General features: G+C 44.3%; 1 long non-coding RNA gene across 3 annotated transcripts; it reads left to right on the top strand.

Moving 5' to 3' along the window:
• The first annotated feature begins 4,165 nt into the window (after nt 1-4,165).
• LOC130292065 (uncharacterized) lies at nt 4,166-16,427 on the top strand. 3 transcript variants are annotated; one of them, XR_008848070.1, is made up of 3 exons: nt 4,166-4,248; nt 14,907-15,082; nt 16,235-16,427. It is a non-coding gene; the product is annotated as an uncharacterized LOC130292065 (long non-coding RNA). The 3 variants fall into 3 exon arrangements; XR_008848071.1 differs by lacking the exon at nt 4,166-4,248 and adding an exon at nt 5,547-5,633; XR_008848072.1 differs by lacking the exon at nt 4,166-4,248 and adding an exon at nt 8,435-8,554.
• The last annotated feature ends 4,441 nt before the right edge of the window (nt 16,428-20,868 follow it).

The following is a 20,868-nucleotide window of genomic DNA, read 5'->3' as shown; positions in this document are numbered from 1 at the left end:
CGTGAGGTGGTCTAGATTTGCGGATTTTTTTGCGCCAGTTGCAGCAAAATTTGTGCAAAAAACTAAAGCACGCAGATAATAAATTTGTGACCACTGCATCTGCCACTTTAAAAAATGGTCTAGCAACACCAAAAGGTCAAAATGACGGATTTTAGAACTTTGAAAAAAAATGCAAAAACAATCCGCAATTAGCGTAAAAATATCCTCAATACTTACTTGTGGTCTGATGCGGATGAATTTCTGTAACTGGGGAGCAGCACCTTAATTATTTTTGGCAGTATCCATGGCAGCACAGTGAGAGAGCCTCTAGGTGGCAGCATCAGCATGAGGAGACTATATGGCGGCACAATGACAGAGCCTGGAGGTGGCAGCATCAGCATGAGGAGCCCATATGGCGGCACAATAAGAGAGCCTGGAGGTGGCAGCATGAGGATACCATATAGCAGCACAATGAGAGAGCCTGGAGATTGCAGCATCAGCATTAGGAGACCATATGGTGGCACAATGAGAGAGTCTGGAGGTGGCAGCATCAGCATGAGGAGACCATATGGCGGCACAATGACAGAGCCTGGAGGTGGCCGCATCAGCATGAGGAGACCATATGGCGGCACAATGACAGAGCCTGGAAGGTGGCAGCAACAGCATGAGGAGACCATATGGCAGCACAATGACAGAGCCTGGAGGTGACCGCATCAGCATGAGGAGACCATATGGCGGCACAATGACAGAGCCTGGAAGGTGGCAGCATCAGCATGAGGAGACCATATGGCGGCACAATGACAGAGCCTGGAGGTGGCAGCAGCAGCATGAGGGCCATGCCAGCTGAGGGTTGAGTCTGAGGAACCCACTGACTGTTGACTTGGGATGAAGTGAATGACCGAGTTTATCCTCAATACCACCCGAAGGTATACCGCTGGATTCTGGGCAGGGCATGGAGGCAATAATGACTCCGATACCAAGTTACGGACAATGGAAGCTTTACTAAGTGACAGATGGTACAGTCTATACAGTGTAGCCAGGTGACCAGTGACTTCAGAGACCTTAAAGGGGTACTCCGGCCCTAATACGTCTTATCTCCTGTCCAAAGGATAGGGGATAAGATGTATGATCACGGGGGTCCCGCCACTGGGGACACCCGCAATCTGTCATTCCGCACCCACCTTTGTGAGCTCTCTGCAGCGCTGGAGGCTCCGAGTGTGAAGCTTGATGACCACGGGGTCGGAGTATCGTGACGCCCGTGTGATGTCACGTCACTCCCCACCCCCTCAATGCAAGTCTATGGGAGGGGGCATGACCTTATCATGGTGGGATGGTACACACTATGGGGGAGATTATCAAAACCTGTCAAGAGAAAAAGTTGCCCATAGCAACCAATTAGATTGCTTCTTTCATTTTTTTTAAAAGGCCTCTAAAAAATGAAAGAAGCGATCAGATTGGTTGCTATGGGCAACTCAGCAATTTTTCCTCTGAACAGATCTTGATAATTCTCCCCCTATTTGGTCAAATGGTAGGATATATATGTGGTGTCCCGGTACCGCATCCTATACGGTACCTGTATATAGGTCCCCATAGCCAGAGTCCCTAGGACGTCGGGGTCCTTCTTATTTAGTCCACCCCTTGTCACCTCTCATCTAGATATTAGTTATCTTACAGTTTACTCAGGATTTATATAAATATAATTGTACAAATGTATATAAGTGGTTAATTACCTGTACGGAGCGTAACAGAACCTGCGGGTCACGTGATCAGGTAAACTCTATGGTTTTTGCTTAAGGACCTTTGGAGGTCCCTGTGACGTATTGCGCCCACAATTCCTTGTAACAGTGAGTGACAGATATTCGGACCAATTAAAACAGCCCTGCCCCTGCCCATATAAGGGAGTGGCGGCCATAGCTCGCTCTCTTGTTCCCGGGCTTTGATGAGAGAAGGATCTGCGCTGCTGTCGTCAGTGAGTTTAGGCCTGAGCCTTGCGGCAACGGCTGATCATTACCAAACCGTGAGTGTATCAATCCCTAAGCACCGGACCGTATCAGTCCCCTAAATCCAGACGGATCTTCGCAATTAACCCTAAATCTAGAGCCTTATAAAACAAGTCAAGGTCCGCAACAACTGCCAGTCTCTGAAGTGTATAGAGACTGTATTGATGAGACTGTTACTGTTCATTGGATGTATCGCAAGCCTTTAAGTAAAGTTTATCCAAGTTCAAGTTCAACTATCTTGTGGACCTTCAGTCATTATTCATATGCACCTATCGTTACTGGGAAGGGCGGTGATAGGCCGGAGAATTATCTTGGCATACTAGCCCTCAGCCTGGCGTCACGAACTATAGGGTTAACCTTATCCCGTGATATACTAAAGCAAAACCCTGACTACACTACCCCTACCCCAGAGGCCTACCACATATATATATATATATATATATATATATATATATATGTCATATAGTGCAATCAGTGCAGCAGAAGCAGATTGTCAGACTGAAAACAATGCTGCTGCAACAGCATCCCATCATGCTGCACATCCCAACATTAAGACTAGTGTGTGACTCCTGCTATATAAAAGTGCATTCTATTTTATGGTATGAAAACATTGTCATTGTCTTTTAGTCAAAACCAGCATCCTGCAGGTACCTGGGTGGGCAACACTTTTCATCAGCTGTCCCCCGGCTACAGGACGCTATGTGTCTAATAACTGCAGGAGGGCCTCATCCTGAGAGTGGCACTGAGATAACTCTCCGAACAATGCACCCGCGGCCTGGCTGCTGGATGAAAGGAGAGGAAGGGTGAGGAATATTGGTTCTTCATCACGGTGAGTTGTAGATGATAGCTTCAGACCAGCAAATACGGAGAATGATATTATAGTCGCACTTCAGACCCCTGAATTCTTTCATCATTGTGTAATGTTACCGAACAAAGAAACTGTCTAAGGCAATGCTTCCCAACCAGAGTGCCTCCAGCTGTTGCAAAACTACAACTCTCAGCTTGCCCGGACAGCCTTTGGTTGTGTGTAGTACTAGATAGGGGTTAAGTGTCTGATTGCAGGGAGTCCAACCTCTTGGGCCCCCCACAATCTCCTGTACAGGGCCCTGACTACTTACACATCCTAGGAAACAGAGCGGCCCCCATCTTCCTGAACTAACACAAGTGACGGCCTGATCAGCCAATCACCTACCACAGCGATGTCCCACCTCAGCTGGTGATTGGTTGAGGGGGACGTCACCTGCAGGGATGTGCACAATAGACTCCTAAGAGGGCGTGAGCCCCTGCCCTTTTAATGCATCTGCCCTATAATGCCCTCACTGACTGGGACCTCAATGGGTGATGCCATCATTCAGGTGACATGACTGCCGGAGGTCCCTTACCTCAGTAATTCTGTTGTGCTTTTACAAAGTTTTTTATTTTTTATTAGAAGTGCCCTTTTTTTGGGGGCTTGAGCCCCTGCCCCCAAAAATGTCTCTGCACTTCCCTGGTCACTTGCATTCGTCCAGAAAGGTGGGGGCCACAGTGCGCCCTATACAGTAAAATTGGGATCTACTGCGATCAGACGCTTCTCTCCTATCCTGTACATAGCGGATAAGTGTCTGATGAGTCCAGTTCCCTGTACCAACCCTTATTACTCGACAGAGCCAATTTTCCTCTTTGTTTTTGTTTTTTGTTGTTTTTTTTTCTCTTCTCGGCTTCTAAGGGCCATAATTATTTTATTTATTTTTTATCTACAGAGCAAGAGCTTATTGTTTCCAATACTAATTGTACTTTTTAATAACACCCTTTATTTTACTATAAAAATATATGAAACCAAACTGCTAATTTAATGGGGTTTACTTTTTTTTCACTATTCACCATGCAAAAAAACTGACATTTATCAAGGCCCTATTTAGCCTTTTGGACTTTCCATGGCATATATGGTTTTCTGTGTATATTTGTATACTTTTTTTTTTCACTTTTTACCTTAAAAAATAGAAAATTAGAAAAAATATGCTTTAAATTGTCTTATTCTGACCCCTACAACTTTTTTCATTTTTCCATCTTCGAAGCTGTGTGAGGTCTAATTTTTTGTGTGTTTATCTGTCACTCTTCATTTTGGCTTATATGGGATTTTTGATGGCTTTTTTATTCTGAATGAATGTGGTTTGTTCCCATTGGCTGAGTTTGTTCCAATTGGTCCTACAGCAAGCACTCGCTCAGAAGCAAGAAGAAGACATAAGATTGGTGGACCGCATAAAGCTGACCGGGAGCTGTGGTGGACTAGGTATGTATAGTTTTCTTTCTATTTTGCCCTGCCCCCAGCATTATATGAATTGCAGCAAAACACTGGATAACCCCTTTAAGTTGATAAGTTGCCTAACATGTATGGCCAGATAAAAACTAAGGATATACTGTACAATTTATATATTTCACAGAAGCAAGGCTGGACATTTTGGGGCCCCTTACACAGCTCAAGGCCGGTAGTGCCCCCAGTAGGTAATGCTCCCAATAGTTTGTAGTGCCCCCAATAAGTAGGTAGTAGGTAATGCCTTAGGTAGATAATGTAATTGGGTAGATAATGCCCCCAGGTCAGTCGTGTCCCAAGGTAGATAGTGCCCCCATGTAGGTAATGTCCCCAGGAGGTCATACCCCCCAGGTAGGTAGTGACCCCAGATAGGTAATGCCCCAGTAGGTAGTACCCCCAGGTAGGTAGTGACCCCAGATAGGTAATGCCCCAGTAGGTAGTACCCCCAGGTAGATAGTGACCCCAGATAGGTAATGCCCCAGTAGGTAGTACCCCCAGGTAGGTAGTGACCCCAGATAGGTAATGCCCCTGTAGGTAGTACCCCCAGGTAGGTAGTGACCCCAGATAGGTAATGCCCCAGTAGGTAGTACCCCCAGGTAGGTAGTGACCCCAAATAGGTAATGCCCCAGTAGGTAGTACCCCCAGGTAGGTAGTGCCCCTAGTAGATAGTGTCTCCATGTAGGTAATTCCCTCAGCAGAGAGTAGCCCCAGGTAGGTAGTGCCCCCAGTAGGTGGTGGCCCCAGGTAGGTATTGCCCCCAGTAGGTGGTGGTCCTAGGTAGGTCTATGCCCCCAGTTAGGAAATTCCCCCACATAGGTCCTCAAAAAAAAAATCCACTCACCTTTCCACTGATCCTGTGCTTAGGTCGGAATCCATGGATCATCACATGGCCTGCAGTGTAAGTCTAGGCTCCTGTACATTGGGATTTATCAAAACTTGTCCAGAGGAAAAGTTGCTAAGTTGCCCATAGCAACCAATCAAATCACGTCTTTCATTTTACATTTTAAAAATGAAAGAAGCGAGCTGATTGGTTGCTATGGACAACTCAGCAACTTTTTCTCTGGACAAGTTTTGATAAATCTCCCCCATTGGGTATACTATATATGGATACATATTATAGTTAGGGCCTTATAGAGTTTTCATGGTGGGAACGATGAATATAAAGGAAAAGTGTTATGTAATAAAAGCACGTGACACAGAGCATGCCCACTACACTCTCCAGCAGAAGTAGTCAATAGGCTGTTTTGTGGCACAGTATGGTTATGTTCACCATGTGAAGCATATCTCCTGGATTGCTGTGGCAACAAAATGGCTTTCCCCATCATAAAAAATAGAATACAAAAACAATCAGCTAATAGGAACAGGTTAGAAATAAGAGTGTTTTAATGCAAACTTTAAAGGTGATATGTTCATTTTAAAACAGGTTGCCTGAAATAAAAAATTAAAAAAAATTCAACTTTTTCCCCCAAAACAGCATAATCTTGTCTGTAGGTCCGGTGTGAGTATGAGAGCATTTTTTTAATTGGAGTCGTGCCGTGGCGGGTCATGTATGTCCGGCTTGGGTCGCACTCAGTTAGCCGGTGGTTACTTTTGTGGTAGCCCTTGGGGGGTGTATGGTAGTGGTGGTAAGGTATAGGTATATAAGGGGTTAATGTTAACCCTAGAGTTCGTGAGGCCAGGCTGAGGGCTGGTATGCTGAATCAATGTTCCGGCCTATCGCCGCCCTTCCCAGTAACGATAGGTGCATAGAATAACTGAAGGTCCACAAGGAGATTTAAACTTGAACTTGAATAACTTTTACTGAAGTTCTTGCAATAACCACGGCACAGTAACAGTCTCATACAAACAGTCCTTAGGTTGCTTAGTGACTGGCAGTAGTTGCGGACCTTGAGCTAGACAATAAGTCTCTGAATTTAGGAAGAGATTTGCAGATCCGTCCGGATTTAGGGGAGTTATTAGGCCCGGTGATGCTGCAGAGTGTCTGGGAATTGATACACTCTATAATTATAATTGTTCAGCCATTGCCGCAAGGCTCAGGCCTAACTCACTGCGATTACTGCTGTACAGGTCTTGCTTGCTTGCTTAATGAGGAACAAGAGAGGTGTTGTTAGCTCAGCAACCCGGGAACAATAGAGAGAAAAGATGGCCGCTGCTCCCTTATATGGGCAGGGGGCGTGGCGAATCCGAACGTCTGCCATTCATCATTACATGGTGAGATGGGATTGCTTACGTCACAGGGCCTCCAAAGGTCCTTAAGCTAAATACCATAGAGTTCACCTCGTCACATGACCCGCAGGTCCTGCAACTCTAATGGAAACAAGTAATTAACCATTTATTTACACATATCATTCTATTTACATTAACCTATGCATAAATTAGAGATCCATACACTAGAATAGAGGCGACCAGGGGTAGACTGGCTAACAGGGATCCCTAAGTCCTAGGGACTCTGGCTATGGGGACCCATAAATAAACAAGTACCGTATAAAATGCGGTACTGGGACACCACACTTTCCTCTCCACACTCCTGGCTCCTCTGCTTCCTCTGATTGCCGGCATTCGCATACCCGTCTCCTAGGGCGCGTGCGCTGGCTCTCTGAAATTTAAAGGGCCAGTGCACCGGTAATTGGTCCCTGCCTGGCACTGACCCTATACACTGTCTGCACTTCCTCTTGACCCCTGATGGATCTTTGTGCCTTGTAGAAAGCATACCTTACAGTGTCCTGTCAATACCGTGTACCAGTACCATTTTTCTACGTTTCCTGACCAAGTGCCCTGCCGCCAGCCCTGACCTTCCTGCCAGTCCCTGTCTCTGAATTTCCTTATTAACTGTATCATGTCTCACCTCAGCTGCAACTGTGGGTTAGTTGTACCTGGGGTAGCGACCTTGGAGTTCGCCTGCTACAGCAAGTCCATCCTGCTTTGCGGTGGGCTCTGGTGAAAACCAGCGGCTCCTTAGACTCTGCTCCCTTGTGTGGCTTTCTCCAGTGGTACAGCGGATCCACTACTCCGACCAGAGATGAGCGAAGTTATAGTGATTCCATTCTGCACGATCCTCACAGCTCGGAGCTGACTTTAGACTGTATAAACTAGTTCAGCTTTCAGGTGCTCCGGTGGGCTGGAAAAGGTGGATACAGTCCTAGGAGAGAGTCTCCAGCCACCGGAGCGCCTGAAAGCTGAACTAATTTATGCAGGATAAAGTCATCAACCGCTGACCCGCGAGGTTCATGCAGAATCGTAGTACTGTAACTTCGCTAATCTCTAACTCCAACCATTGCAATAATTAGTGGATCGGGTTTTTTCTGGGAAACAAGCTGATTATATTTTCTTTAACCAGAAAACCCCTTTAATATATGTCCCCCTGCTTTCCCAGCCTCTTGAATAGCAAATATCTCTAGTAATCCATCAGAAATTAATATGCCTCAAACACAAATATGCATTGAAAACTCTAGAAAAGCAAACAATTCCTACATGATGTGAGATTTATTAGTTATATTGGTTGAGATCATTCCCAGACTGTCAGACGTGTGATAATAACATCTTTTTTCATGAATGGTCTCTTGATATAGGGAACTTTAAAGGACAACTATCGTGCCATACAACTTATCCCCTATCCAAAGTATAGGGGATAAGTGTCTGATCGTGGGGGTTCTGACTGCTAGGACCCCCGTGACCTCCTGCACAGGACCCAGGCTCTCCCCAGGAATGGAGTGTGTCTACCTAGAAACCTGTGGAAACATAACATTTAAGATTTTGTAATTTTTTATATACTTCAGACATATTTAATTAATGTTGTAAAACCAGTCTGGAGTGCATCCAGCGAGTGTGAGCATGCAGCAGCGAGTGTGCTCGGAGTGGTACAATGAGTACAGTAACATGTGACAAGGCATGTGATATCCCCAGTGCTTACATGAAATATTCAGTGTGGTAGTAAGTTTGTCATTGAGTGACGATAGTCGTGGCACAGTAGACCTGTCAGGGGGGAGCGGGGAAGCTGCGGTGGAGAACATTCTACAGGGTGGGCATCAGGTAGTCACAGGGAGTTTGTTCTGCTTGTAGACATATGGGAAGTCATTAGACACTGTGTTATTAGAGCATGAGGGCTGTTTATCTAGTGATGAGAGGTTTTGTAAAAGTTTATTCTCCTTCAGTAACTCTCGGAAGGATGCAATGCAGACACCACCGGAACACCTGGATTTCACCTGAAAGGACCCCTTCCCAAAAATACTTTAAAGATCAACATCAGGCTCTGCAGTCTAGACAACGTCGGAAAAGCCACCTCAGGGTATTGGTATACATATATAACAAAAAAAAAGCTGTACAAATATAGATGAACAGTAGTATTGGTATATAGACCATGGAGCATTGCAAAATGGTGGCCAAAGACTTTAGGTACTGTAGCTGCTGGCCAACCCCCTGTACATATGCATGTTCGACTTTACTGAGCATACATGAGACTTCAATGGGTAGGAGGGAAGACTCCTCTGGTTGTAGCTTATCATCTGTGAGAACAAATGATCTGTATGTTGAAATCCAACTTGATTGATTCATCTTTCCGTGATATCTTCTGCTGGAGGAGAGCCAATTTATCTCCATAAGAATAGACAATCATCCTGTTCTGCCAAAACGGAAGGGGGGAGTTTGGAAGACTTCATCTATGCACATCTTTGATCAGCCAGTTTTAGCTATTTCAACTGGCATCAAAGACTGTTGCATTAAGAATAGTATTAACTTCCAACCAATGGAAACATGAATGACAAGTCTAATGGTTCTAAAAACATGAGGACATAACATTAGCCGAGGATGAAGGACACTGTCATCGCTACATTCAGTGATCCACCATAACATGATATCATCTCCCTCCTGTGTTCCTTCCAACCCCTGAAATAGTCCATTGGTAGCTGGCTTTAAGATGTTAACCACAGATCCTTTAAAAGGGTGCAGGATAGGGAATAACAAGCTAATTGGTGGAGGTCCAACCTCTGGGACCGATGCAGAAATGGGGATAAATTTGTCCCCTCAATTAACAGAGCACATGTGCATGTCCAGCACTCCATCCACTTTCTATGTACATTGTTGGGCATTCTTGGGATCCACGGGCTCCCATCGGTCAGACCCCTACAGATCAGCTTGTTATCTCCAATCCTGTGGATAATTTCTTCAGATGGTCCTGTAAATTGTGAGGTGCGGCCTCTATGAATAGGACTTGTTTTTCAAGCACATCCCACAGATGATTGATCAGATTGAGATTTGGAAAAGTCAAATCAACTTGAACTCTTTGTCTTGTTTCTCATTCCTGTCAAACCAACAAGTCTCACCAAGTCGGGGGTTAAACAATAGCAAAGTTTAGAACACAAGCCAAAGGTCAGATCAATAGAACAAGAAGTCTCTGTGAGCTTGAAGCATAGTCAGATGGTCCAGCCTGTTGACCATGATGTCATCCATGGATGTTGGCTGATCAAGCAACCCTGCAACACCGAATGTAAGAGCTGGTCTGTACCCTGGAAGACACAGGGGTCTTGGACGAGCCAGACAGATCTTGGCTATATGTTTAACATGCTTACACAGGGGTCAGAATGGGCACTCTAACCACAAGCTGTGATGCAGTATGTTCTGACACATTTCAGTCATTTATTAGATCAGCTATGGAGAATAGTGGCTGAAGGTATATACATCTCCAAGGTGTTGGGCTTGGTTACCATTGCTACCTCTACATCCCATAACTCTACCACTGTAGACATAGCACTGACATGTTCCAAATGACTCATATGATGTGATTCATAGACATGGTTTCATGCATTCATATAGACATATGTAAGGATGCACTACATCATTGTACCTGGCTTGTCCTTACAGCATCCTATGTAGACGTGGCTGTGGCATCAGCTCTCAGACTGGACTCTGTCCATGGGGCACCAATATTATTACCATGTAACACGTGGTTGTTCCGTCAGCTCTTTGCTGCTAAGTGAAATTCAAGTCTATGAGTAATATTACATTCCGTCTGATGACATAAACTGCAGATTCAGCTCCTCCAATTTATAAAGGTACAAAGGTAGCCAAATGGTTATGTACCGTGTAGATTAAAGGGGGTACTCCCGTGGAAAACTTTTTTTTTTAAATAAACTGGTGCCAGAAAGTTAAACAGATTTGTAAATGACTTCTATTAAAATTTTTTAATCCTTCCAGTACTTTTTAGGGGCTGTATACTACAGAGGAAATGCTTTTCTTTTTAGATTTCTCTGATGTCATGACCACAGTGCTCTCTGCTCACATCTATGTCCATTTTAGGAACTGTCCAGAGAAGGAGAAAATCCCCATAGCAAACATATGCTGCTCAGGATAGTTCCTAAAATGGACAGCAGAGGTCAGCAGAGAGCACTTTGGTCGTGACATCAGAGAAATCTAAAAAGTAAACCATTTCTTCTGTAGTATTTAGTCCCTAAAAAGTACTGGAAGGATTAAGATTTTTTAATAGAAGTAATTTACAAATCTGTTTAACGTTCTGGCACCAGTTGATTAAAAAAAAAAATACTGTGTATTTCTATGAGGGTGAAGGTCAGAGATCTCTGGTGCTTCCATTCTCGGTCGCCTAAGTCTAACATCCCCCATGGTCAGTAGGGTACTTCCACACATACTGTTTTGATGCAGTTTTTGAAGCCAGTGGACTGTAAAGTGAGAGGAATCATTTAGGAAAGATCTATATTTTTTATCAGACACGTGTAAACCATCTATAGAACATTAATAGGTCAGACAAAACAAGTCAGAAGGTTTAGTGGAGTTCTATATCTCTTACCAATTGATAGATTGGAGAAATGGTCAGTGTCTTGTGCCCTTTGGATACTCCCTGTGTGTCATGTATTTGATTTTGTCATTGTTTAAAACAGTTTTTATAATGGTTTCCAAACCAAATCCCCAAATTAGGGGACAAGCCAGTGTAGATAGAGAACTGAGACCTATTAATGTAAAAACCCATACACCTCTAAACTGCATGCTGACTAATGCTACAAGTCTGACCAATCAAATTGACCAACTGGAGTTAATAATGTCTGAGAAACATTATGACAGAATAACATTGTTAGTCTAAGGCTATGACTGGGCGGTTAACATATAGGGTTATAGTCTAGTCAGGAAGGATCTTTAAAAAACGGAAAGGGGAGGAATTCCACTCCGCACTGCGGAAAGATATGTGAGGGAAACGATAATATGAAGTCATTATGGGTAGAAATATATGGAAATAAAATAATAAAATACTGATCGGGTTTGCTATAAGCCGCCAAATATAATGGAAGAAACAGAAGAACAATTACTAATGCAAATAAACAAGGCAGTAAATCACAATTAGGTGATAATAATGGGGGACGTTAACTATCCTGATATAAACTGGGAGACTAAGACCTGTGATTATAGATAAAGATAATTATCTTTCCCAAATGGTGCAAGACCCGACCAGAGGGGGCGCCCTACTGGACTTAAAATTAACCAACAGACCTGACAGGGTTACTAATGTGGAGATATGAAGACACATAGGAAATAGAGTATCTGAATGAAAACAAATGTATGACTCCGTATCTGCATTGGTTTATAAGGGGTCGGTCCTGTCATCTAACCTGATCCTGTGGAAATGTAGAGAAAAAAGAAGACCGCGAACGGCGCCTCGTGTATTACCCTTCGGATAGATATAAAATAGTGTAGCACCTTATAGGTGGCCGCTCACCTTGGAGTGGAGGATACATTGCATATCACCTCTGATAGAGGTATAAAGGTGGAGCAGGATGCTCAGCCGGAGGGTCCTCAGGAGATCCTGTCCTGTAGTAGCATGCGAAGAAAATAGGAGAAAAGGGACCAACGGATTCCAGGCGCTGCTTGCTCAAACACCATAGGCAGAAGTTAATAGTAAAAGATCCTTGCAGGGATCATATTTATTATTAAAATAATAAAATTACAGATGACGCGTTTCGGGAGGATCCCTCCCTTCCTCAGATCCTGATCAGCTTTTATGAGGAGGGGAGCTCCAGACTGGACCAGGGGCAATCGCTCGATATTGTATATTTTGATGCAAAAACAAGTCCTTAAAAAGCTACAATGTGTAAAAATATAATAGGATGGTTCTCAGCGTTGTGGGTGGGGGACACGGTGGGGATATTTGATGTTAGATTTTTGAACAAATATATTTATTGTTTTGATAAAAGAACCCGTCCTGAAGGGTTACAAGAATTAGTAGTACAGTGATCCCTCACCTTACAATGGCCTCAACATACAATAGTTTCAACATACAATGGTCTTTTCTGGACCATTGTAACTTGAAACCAGACTCAACATACAATGCTATGAAATCTGCGAAACGTGTCAATGGCTGGAAGAACCAACCAATCAGAATGGACATTTCACTGGTAAAACCTGTGTATTCCTAAAGTGCATGCACTGACTGGTGTCTTGTAGCGCCCCCTACAGTACAGGGAGGTATTACATGTTCTGTACTCTTTACCTGTACCAGGGTCACCTGCTCCTTTGGGCATCAGGTGAGGGCGGTTCCATTTTCCTTTTTTTAGGACATTGCATGTTCTTTACTGGTCCCTGAAGAAGCTCCTGTCCTTTACATAGACTAGTGTTTCCCAAAGAGGTTGCCTCCAGCTGTTACAAAACTACAACTCCCAGCATGCCCGGACAGCCTTTGGCTGTCCGGGTATGCTGGGAGTTGTAGTTTTGCAACAGCTGGAAGCACCCTGTTTGGGAAACACTGAAATAGACAGTGATTACAGCTCCCAGCAGATCTTTATTACTTTTATATATAAGGATTTGCTTTATCTATATTAGTTATCTACTTATTTTTTCTTTAATCCTCACTTTTTCCTATTTTTGGATGACATTTTGGTGGCTTCAGAACCAATTACCAGGTTTCCATAGATTTATGGTCTCAACATACAATGGTTTCAACATACAATGGTCGTCCTGGAACCAATTAATATTGTAACTTGAGGGACCCCTGTATTGCATATGTACTTCTATTGAATGGACATCCGGACCTTGACCAGACAAGACTGGTGGGATTTTGTGAGACCTGTTTGGGGGGGGGGGGGTAGTGAGAGTCGTCCACATCCCCCCACTGTGAATTAGGTTTTTATGTGGGGCATCTATACATCTATTTATGTGCATTGGATGTTTCATATCCCGGAGCGCTGGCCATGTGTTTTTTCCTTTCATGCATAAAAACAAATGATTGTGTTTTAAAAAGTGTTTTTATTGTGCAACCATACTAAAAGATAAAAGCACAATAGAAATGTGGTCTTGCCACAATAATAATGATCCACAGAATGAAGTTCTTATGCTTTGTCTGGGCCCTTAGAGCCAAAACTTAGTTGCATCCTTTGGGGATTAATGTAATAGATGATCGATGTATATACAAGTGATAATAACAGATACGACCCTATTTATGACTCCCTCTTGTATGTGGCTGTAATTGGGTTTCCATTGATGTGCATGGGGCCTCAGCTGTACCTTACTGTGCCTTCTATTTGCCATGGAGGTTTTTTTCTGTGATTTTATTGCTTCTAATGGCAAACAGCTCTGTATATGGCACCCCATGGAACGTCTATGGTTCCACACTAGGAAGCTGTACAGCCACTGTGCACTGCCATATTGTCTGCTTTTGTCCCGATCAGAATAGTCAGTTTAGGCCAGTGCTTCCCAACTAGAATGTCTCCAGCTTTTGCAAAACTACAACTACCAGCACGCCCAGACAGCTAAAGGTTTAGTATTGTGGTGGCCCAGTACAGGATGGTGTTGCCACAAACCTTTCCTGCCCTGTCAGGGAGTGTCCCTCAGGGTCCCAGGGCCCCCTGTAGTTGTTTACCCATTTGTATATAAGTTGTATATTAAAAGATGTGTTATGCCTTTAATAAAATGTACCATGTGATTGTTACCCAGTAGGTACCAGTGACCAGCTGACCCCAAAGGTAACCTATGGGCTCCCTGCTAGTCTCCCCATAGTCTCTCTCTCTTTGAGCTCTGCTCTTCTGCTGAGGTCCAGTGCAGTCGGGCCTAGTGTGTGTGTCCAGATTGTTGGAGACCTCAAGTCAAGTCCTGCAGCCACAAGTCAGGTGCAAGTAAGATAAAGTCACCGTCCTGTCAGTCACAAGTCAGTCAAGTCAAGTCATCTGTCTACCCAGCATGGCCTGCATTAAATTCTGCAGTCCAACTACAAGTCCCAGAAAACCTACGAGGTCTCTGTGTCACTGGTCACCTCCTTGGGCCCTGGCTGTACTGCATAGACTGTAACAACTGTCTACCCTCAGTAAAGCTAGTGATGTCCGTAACTTGGCGTCGGTGTCTTCATTGCCCCTGTGCCTAGCCCAGGATCCAGCGGTATACCTGTGGGTCCTTATGGATAAACCGCACCCTGGCATCACGAATACAAGGGGTTAATACCATCTGCCCCTAGGGTAACAACATCTGCCCTGCACCTCATACCCCACCATACCACAGTATGATATACAGAAGCCTGTGTTGTCTGATCCTGTGGATGTATCGTATACAGTATTCAGGAAGCATTGTTCATTTTCCATTCTTGCCTGTCGTGTCTGGGCAGGTTCTGCTTCATCCTTTAAGACATCTTCATTCACATTATCTCTATGTAGATTTTGGAGACAATTTAGCAGATCCTGGATGTATCTGTGAGGACAGTTGTTGTACGCCCGGCCTCAGGCTCAGGAACTTTCTGCAACGTGATTGTGCGACTTGTCTGACAACGATCTACATGTCATATAAGTCCCAACTGAGTCGATATAGGAGCTAAGATCAAAGGATTTATAAGGTAAAATCACAAATCACTGACTAAACACATTGCTGCTCTGGTATACAGAGAAAGATGGTCGCCAGCCACATTATTCAGAGCTAATTTATCCCATTTTGGGCTTTTTAGTTTACACTTTTTTGTGTATACAGACCAGCTGTTAAAGTGGTACTCCATCCCTAGACATCTTATCCCCTATTCAAAGGTTTGTGGACCTCCACGATCTCGGCTGCGGCACCCCAGTCATCCGGTGCACGGAGCGAACTTTGCTCTGTGGCGGAAGAATGGCGATGCGGGGCAGAGGCTCATGACGTCACAGTCTCGACCCGCTCGTGACCTCACGGCCATGCCCCCTCAATGCAAGTCTATGGGAAGGGGCGTGACAGCCGTAACACCCCCTCCCATAGACTAGCATTGAGGGAGTGTGGACGTGATGTCACGAGCCGGTGTGACTGTGACGTCGTGAGCCTCCGGCGCTGCACCCGATGCTCCAAACGAACGCCGGCTGCATCAGGGAGATCACGGGGGTCCCCTTTAAGGATAATCTTCTGCAGTGGTAATGAATTGATCAACTGTTACTTTTTTTTTTTTTTTTTTGGTGCAAAAAACTCCAAATGCCCTGCAACCATTTAATAAATTTGGTGCACCTACACATTACCAGCACAAAAAAAAGGTGCACAAAAATGCTTCACCTACAATGACAAAATCCCCCAATAGTCCCATGTGAGAATGGAGAGAGAATCTGACCATAGAGACATACAGCAATTGGGAAGAAGTTGTAAAAAGGCCGCAAAGCATCACCCTAGGTCTGTAGTTGGTTTACGGCCAGGCCTAGAACTCTGTGACGGCCAAGCTATACCCCCAAAACCTAAAGCTAAGAGTACAAGCTCCAGGTACCAAAATACACTTTAGTTTTGTGGGTTAGCCCAGCTCCTACCTGTTCGATTGTTACTCCATGTGAAGAAGAATGTAGTAGTGTTGGCACAAGGACCTGCCTGCTCAGCCAATCAGAGGCCACAGGGGTGTCCTACCTAAGCAACTGATTGGTTTAGAGGGCAGGTCCTTGTGCTGCTACCAACACAGGAAAGTGTAACGCAGTAGGCAGCAACACTGTGACAGGGGTGATGGAGGAGTGAGGGAGGTAAGTAAATGTTTCTTTTTCCTATTTTACAGGACCCTGAGCCAAAATCAGAAATACCCTGGAATAGCCCTTTAACAGTGACATGAGAGAAATAAAACGTTCATGTGAATTCTGGAATGTCCACATAGAGTGAATTGCAACCATCAAGCTTGATACCCTATACGAGAGCTGTAACCACGTGTACGGTATTAGCTCTTTACTGTAAAGAAGGGAATAAAATGTGTTGTAACCCATTTAGTCCTGTAACTATTTCTTTGAAGGGAAACCACTTAAAAAACCCCCTCAGAACAGTGCAGAGGGAAACATTCAGCAAACGGATGTTATTGTTTTATATTGTGTGTTACACTTTATTCTCCAAAGTTTTCACACCTCTCCAACTTCGTATCCAGTTCCATGTACTTTATTAAATATCTTAGTCCAGAAGGAATCTGACTGTAAGTGGATTACAAATCTCTTGATAAACCGTAGTATGTATAGCCAATCTATCGACCATTTACTCCGCTTTTTGAGTCATATGTTTGAGGCATTGACATTTGGCTACTTCACAGTGTAAGTTTTTATTTTCTAGCCCTCTGATGTAGACAACAGTCATTGTGTGGTCTAAAACTAAAACCGCAAGGGTTAAATAGAGGGAGGGCTATGCTGTGTATAATACATCTAGGACTGAATATAAACTTAAGCAGATGAGCCAAGTTGGGGGGTAAGTGGTTTTTGTTAGTTCCCGTTTCCATCAACACTGATGTCTCAGCCTGTGAGTGTGACCTGGCTGGAAAATAACACTGAGGGGGATATCTGGTACCAGCTCCATTACTCATTGGCCCCGGGGCGCAAGAGAACACACAGGGCCCCCGATGAGATAATGTTTGTTGTGAAGATCTGTCATCTGGAATGACTCACTCCTTTTTGCCGATTGTACTTACGGAAGAATCTGCTTAAAAGAAATACAAGAAGTCCAAGACTGCTGTACAGGGTGAGCTGGCGTAGACAATCTTTGTATCCAAGCGCAAAACATGACTATGGGATAGTCTAGATACGCTAGACCTAACCATCTCCGGAAACCCCATAACCCATAAATCACTGACTTACGTATTGGGCCACAGCAGAGCCATTAACATACAGATACTCTATGTATAACCATTGTAGAACGGGACCCTTCAAACAATCGTTCCACCAAGCAAACAGACCCAAACAGGCAGCTAATAAATGACAGTATATAATTAGGTTATATTGCACCTTCACAGGTTGGAAGGGTGCCAACTTTTGGGACCCCCACAATCCTGAAAGTGAAGGGGCTGCCATTAGAGGAAAAACTTTAAAGGGACTTGCTACCTTTTTAATCTCACGTCCTAGAGGAAGTGAAGGTATATCCCAAAAATATGCTATCTGTTCATCAAATGAATGACCCATTTAAAGGGGTACTCCGGTGAAAACCTTTTTTCTTTTAAATCAACTGGTGCCAGAAAGTTAAACATATTTGTAAATTACTTCTATTAAAAAATCCTAATCCTTCCAGTACTTATTAGATGCTGAATGCAACAGAGGAAATTCCTTTCTTTTTGGAACACTGATGACATCACGAGCACAGTGCTCTCTGCTGACATCTCTGTCCATTTTAGCAACCGTACATAGCAGATGTATGCTAAGGGCAGCATGGTGGCTCAGTGGTTAGCAATGCTGTCTTGCAGTGCTGGGGCCTTGGGTTCAAATCCCACTAAGGACAACAATAAACAAAGTTATTATTATAATGACTTCTTTAAAGAGCACTGTGCTCGTGATGTCATCAGAGAGAATTCCAAAAAGAAAAGAATTTCCTCTGTAGTATTCAGCAGCTAATAAGTACAGGAAGGATTACGTTTTTTTAATAGAAGTAATTTACACATCTGTTTAACTTTCTGGCACCAGTTGATTTAAAAGAAAAAAGGTTTTCACCGGAGTACCCCTTTAAGGCCCCTTTTACACTGACATTGTGCTCTGTCGGCAAACATCCATCAGGTACTTTTCCAGTCTATTACGTAGGAGTGGAGGTTTTGCGCCTACAGCACAATACCACCAGGTGGGTGGACAATACACTGCACCTACTATACAGTCACCAACCTTGGATAGCGGCACTTAGAGCTCCCACCTGTGTCTTTTTTCTTCTTTTGCATACTTGCCCTTTATATTTCTTTCTACATCTAACCATGCCCTCATGAATGTACAGGATTTCTATAGATCGGACCATTGTGGCTAGGTTAGATAGAGTCATTACAGAATATAAGGTCATTGGCGTTATATTGAGAAATTGATGTATATCGGACATATAGGACCAGTCTCTATAGTGGAACTGCAAAGTATAAGGTCGATATTGAGGAATTGAAGAACATAAGACCATTGGAGCTAGGCCATATTGAGGAGTGGCAGAACATCAGGCCATTTAGGGCTATATCGGGAAAAATGCGGTATATATATATATATATATATTTTTTTTTTTTCTTTTTCCGTCCTATAGGACGCACCGGCGTATAAGACGCATCCAATTTTTAGGGGCAAAATCTAAAAAAATAAAAATTTTGAACCCAATAGTGGTCTTCAACCTGCGGACCTCCAGATGTTGCAAAACTACAACTCCCAGCATGCCCGGACAGCCGTTGGCTGTCCGGGCATGCTGGGAGTTGTAGTTTTGCAACATCTGGAGGTCCGCAGATTGAAGACCACTGCATAGGAGGTAATACTCACGTGTCCCCGCCGCTCCGGACCCGTCACCCCTGCCCTGGATGTCGCTCCATCGCTGTCGCCGTGTCCCCATCTCTCCGGACCCGTCACCGCTGCCCTGGATGTTGCTCCATCGCTGTCGCCGTGTCCCCGTCGCTCCGGAACGTCTTTGCTGCCGGCCGGGTATCCTCGCTCTCCGTCGCCGCCATTACGTCGTTACGCACGCCGACGCATGTACGCGACGACGTGATGACGAGGAAGGAGAGCGCCGGCATACAGGGGATCCCTGAACGGAGAAGACCCCGAGGAGGCAGGTAAGGCCCCTCCCGGTGTCCTGTAATCACTAACCCGGCTATTCAGTCGGGCTGTTCGGGACCGCCGCGGTGAAATCACGACGGTCCCGAACAGCCCGACTGAACAGCCGGGTTAGTGTCACTTTCCCTTCAGACGCGGCGGTCAGCTTTGATCGCCGCGTCTGAAGGGTTAATACAGGGCATCACCGCGATCGGTGATGTCCTGTATTAGCCGCGGGTTCCGGCCGTTGATGGCCGCAGGGACTGCCGCGATAGGGGTGTATTCGCCGTATAAGACGCACCGACTTTTTCCCCCCAGTTTTGTGGAAGAAAAAGTGCGTCTTATACGGCGAAAAATACGGTAATTCCCTAATACACAGGCATGCAATAACTTTTGGCTAACCAGCTTTCTGCTGAGGATTTCTCGTACAAACTTTCTTGTGTGAATCTAAAGTATTTATGTTTGTGCCTTTAGGACATTTTAGTAACAATTTCCTGTCCATGTAGTGAACAAACCTATTTACCACCCAACAACTTTATTAGTTCCCAAATGTTAAGAAAACGTGACCTGGAAGGGAAATAATATCCACCATCCCAAAAACATTGGCAGATTTTCTCTATAATAAGAGGTGACGGTGTTATAGGGACTAAAACCTTTTCCTTTTAGGTGTACAGGGCTGTGACATGGATAACCAAGAAGGGCTTAAAGGGGTTATACATGGCTGGTATAGGAACTGTATATTTTAATTAAATATTTATGCTAAATTGCTTTGGCTTTTAATTTAGATGCAGATTTAAACAATTAAAAATGAGTGCAAATGTGAACATAACCTTTAAAGGGGTACTCCGGTGGAAAACATTTTTTTTTTTTTAATCAACTTGTGCCAGAAAGTTAAACAGATTTGTAAATTACTTCTATAAAAAAAAATCTTAATCCTTCCAGTACTTATTAGTTGCTGAATACTACAGAGGAAATTCTTTTCTTTTTGGAACACAGTGCTATCTGCTGACATCATGACCACAGTGCTCTCTGCTGACATCTCTGCCCATTTTAGGAACTGTCCAGAGCAGCATATGTTTTCTATAGGGATTTTCTCCTACTCTGGACAGTTCTTGAAATGCAGCAGAGAGCACTGTGCTTGTGATGTCAGCAGAGAGCACTGTGGTCATGATGTCAGCAGAAAGCTCAGTGTTCCAAAAAGAAAAATAGTATTCAGCAGCTAATAAGTACTGGAAGGATTAAGATTTTTTAATAGAAGTAATTTATAAATCTGTTTAACTTTCTAGCAAAAGTTGATAAAAAATAAATAAAAATAAAAAACGTCTTCCACCGGAGTACCCCTTTAACCCCTTAAGGACGCAGGACGTAAATGTAAGTCCTGGTGCGGTGGTACTTAACGTACATTTACGTCCTGTGCATAACCGCGGGCATCGGAGCGATGCCCGTGTCATGCGCGGCTGATCCCGGCTGCTGATCGCAGCCAGGGACCCGCCGGCAATGGCCGACGCCCGCGATCTCGCGGGCGTCTGCCATTAACCCCTCAGGTGCCGGGATCAATACAGATCCCGGCATCTGCGGCAGTGCGCGATTTGAATGAATGATCGGATCGCCCGCAGCGCTGCTGCGGGGATCCGATCATTCATAACGCCGCACGGAGGTCCCCTCTCCTTCCTCCGTGCGG

The sequence above is a fragment of the Hyla sarda genome, chromosome 9 (assembly GCF_029499605.1).
Source record: "Hyla sarda isolate aHylSar1 chromosome 9, aHylSar1.hap1, whole genome shotgun sequence".
Classification (NCBI taxonomy): domain Eukaryota; kingdom Metazoa; phylum Chordata; class Amphibia; order Anura; family Hylidae; genus Hyla; species Hyla sarda.
This window is presented reverse-complemented; position numbering and strand designations above follow the sequence as displayed.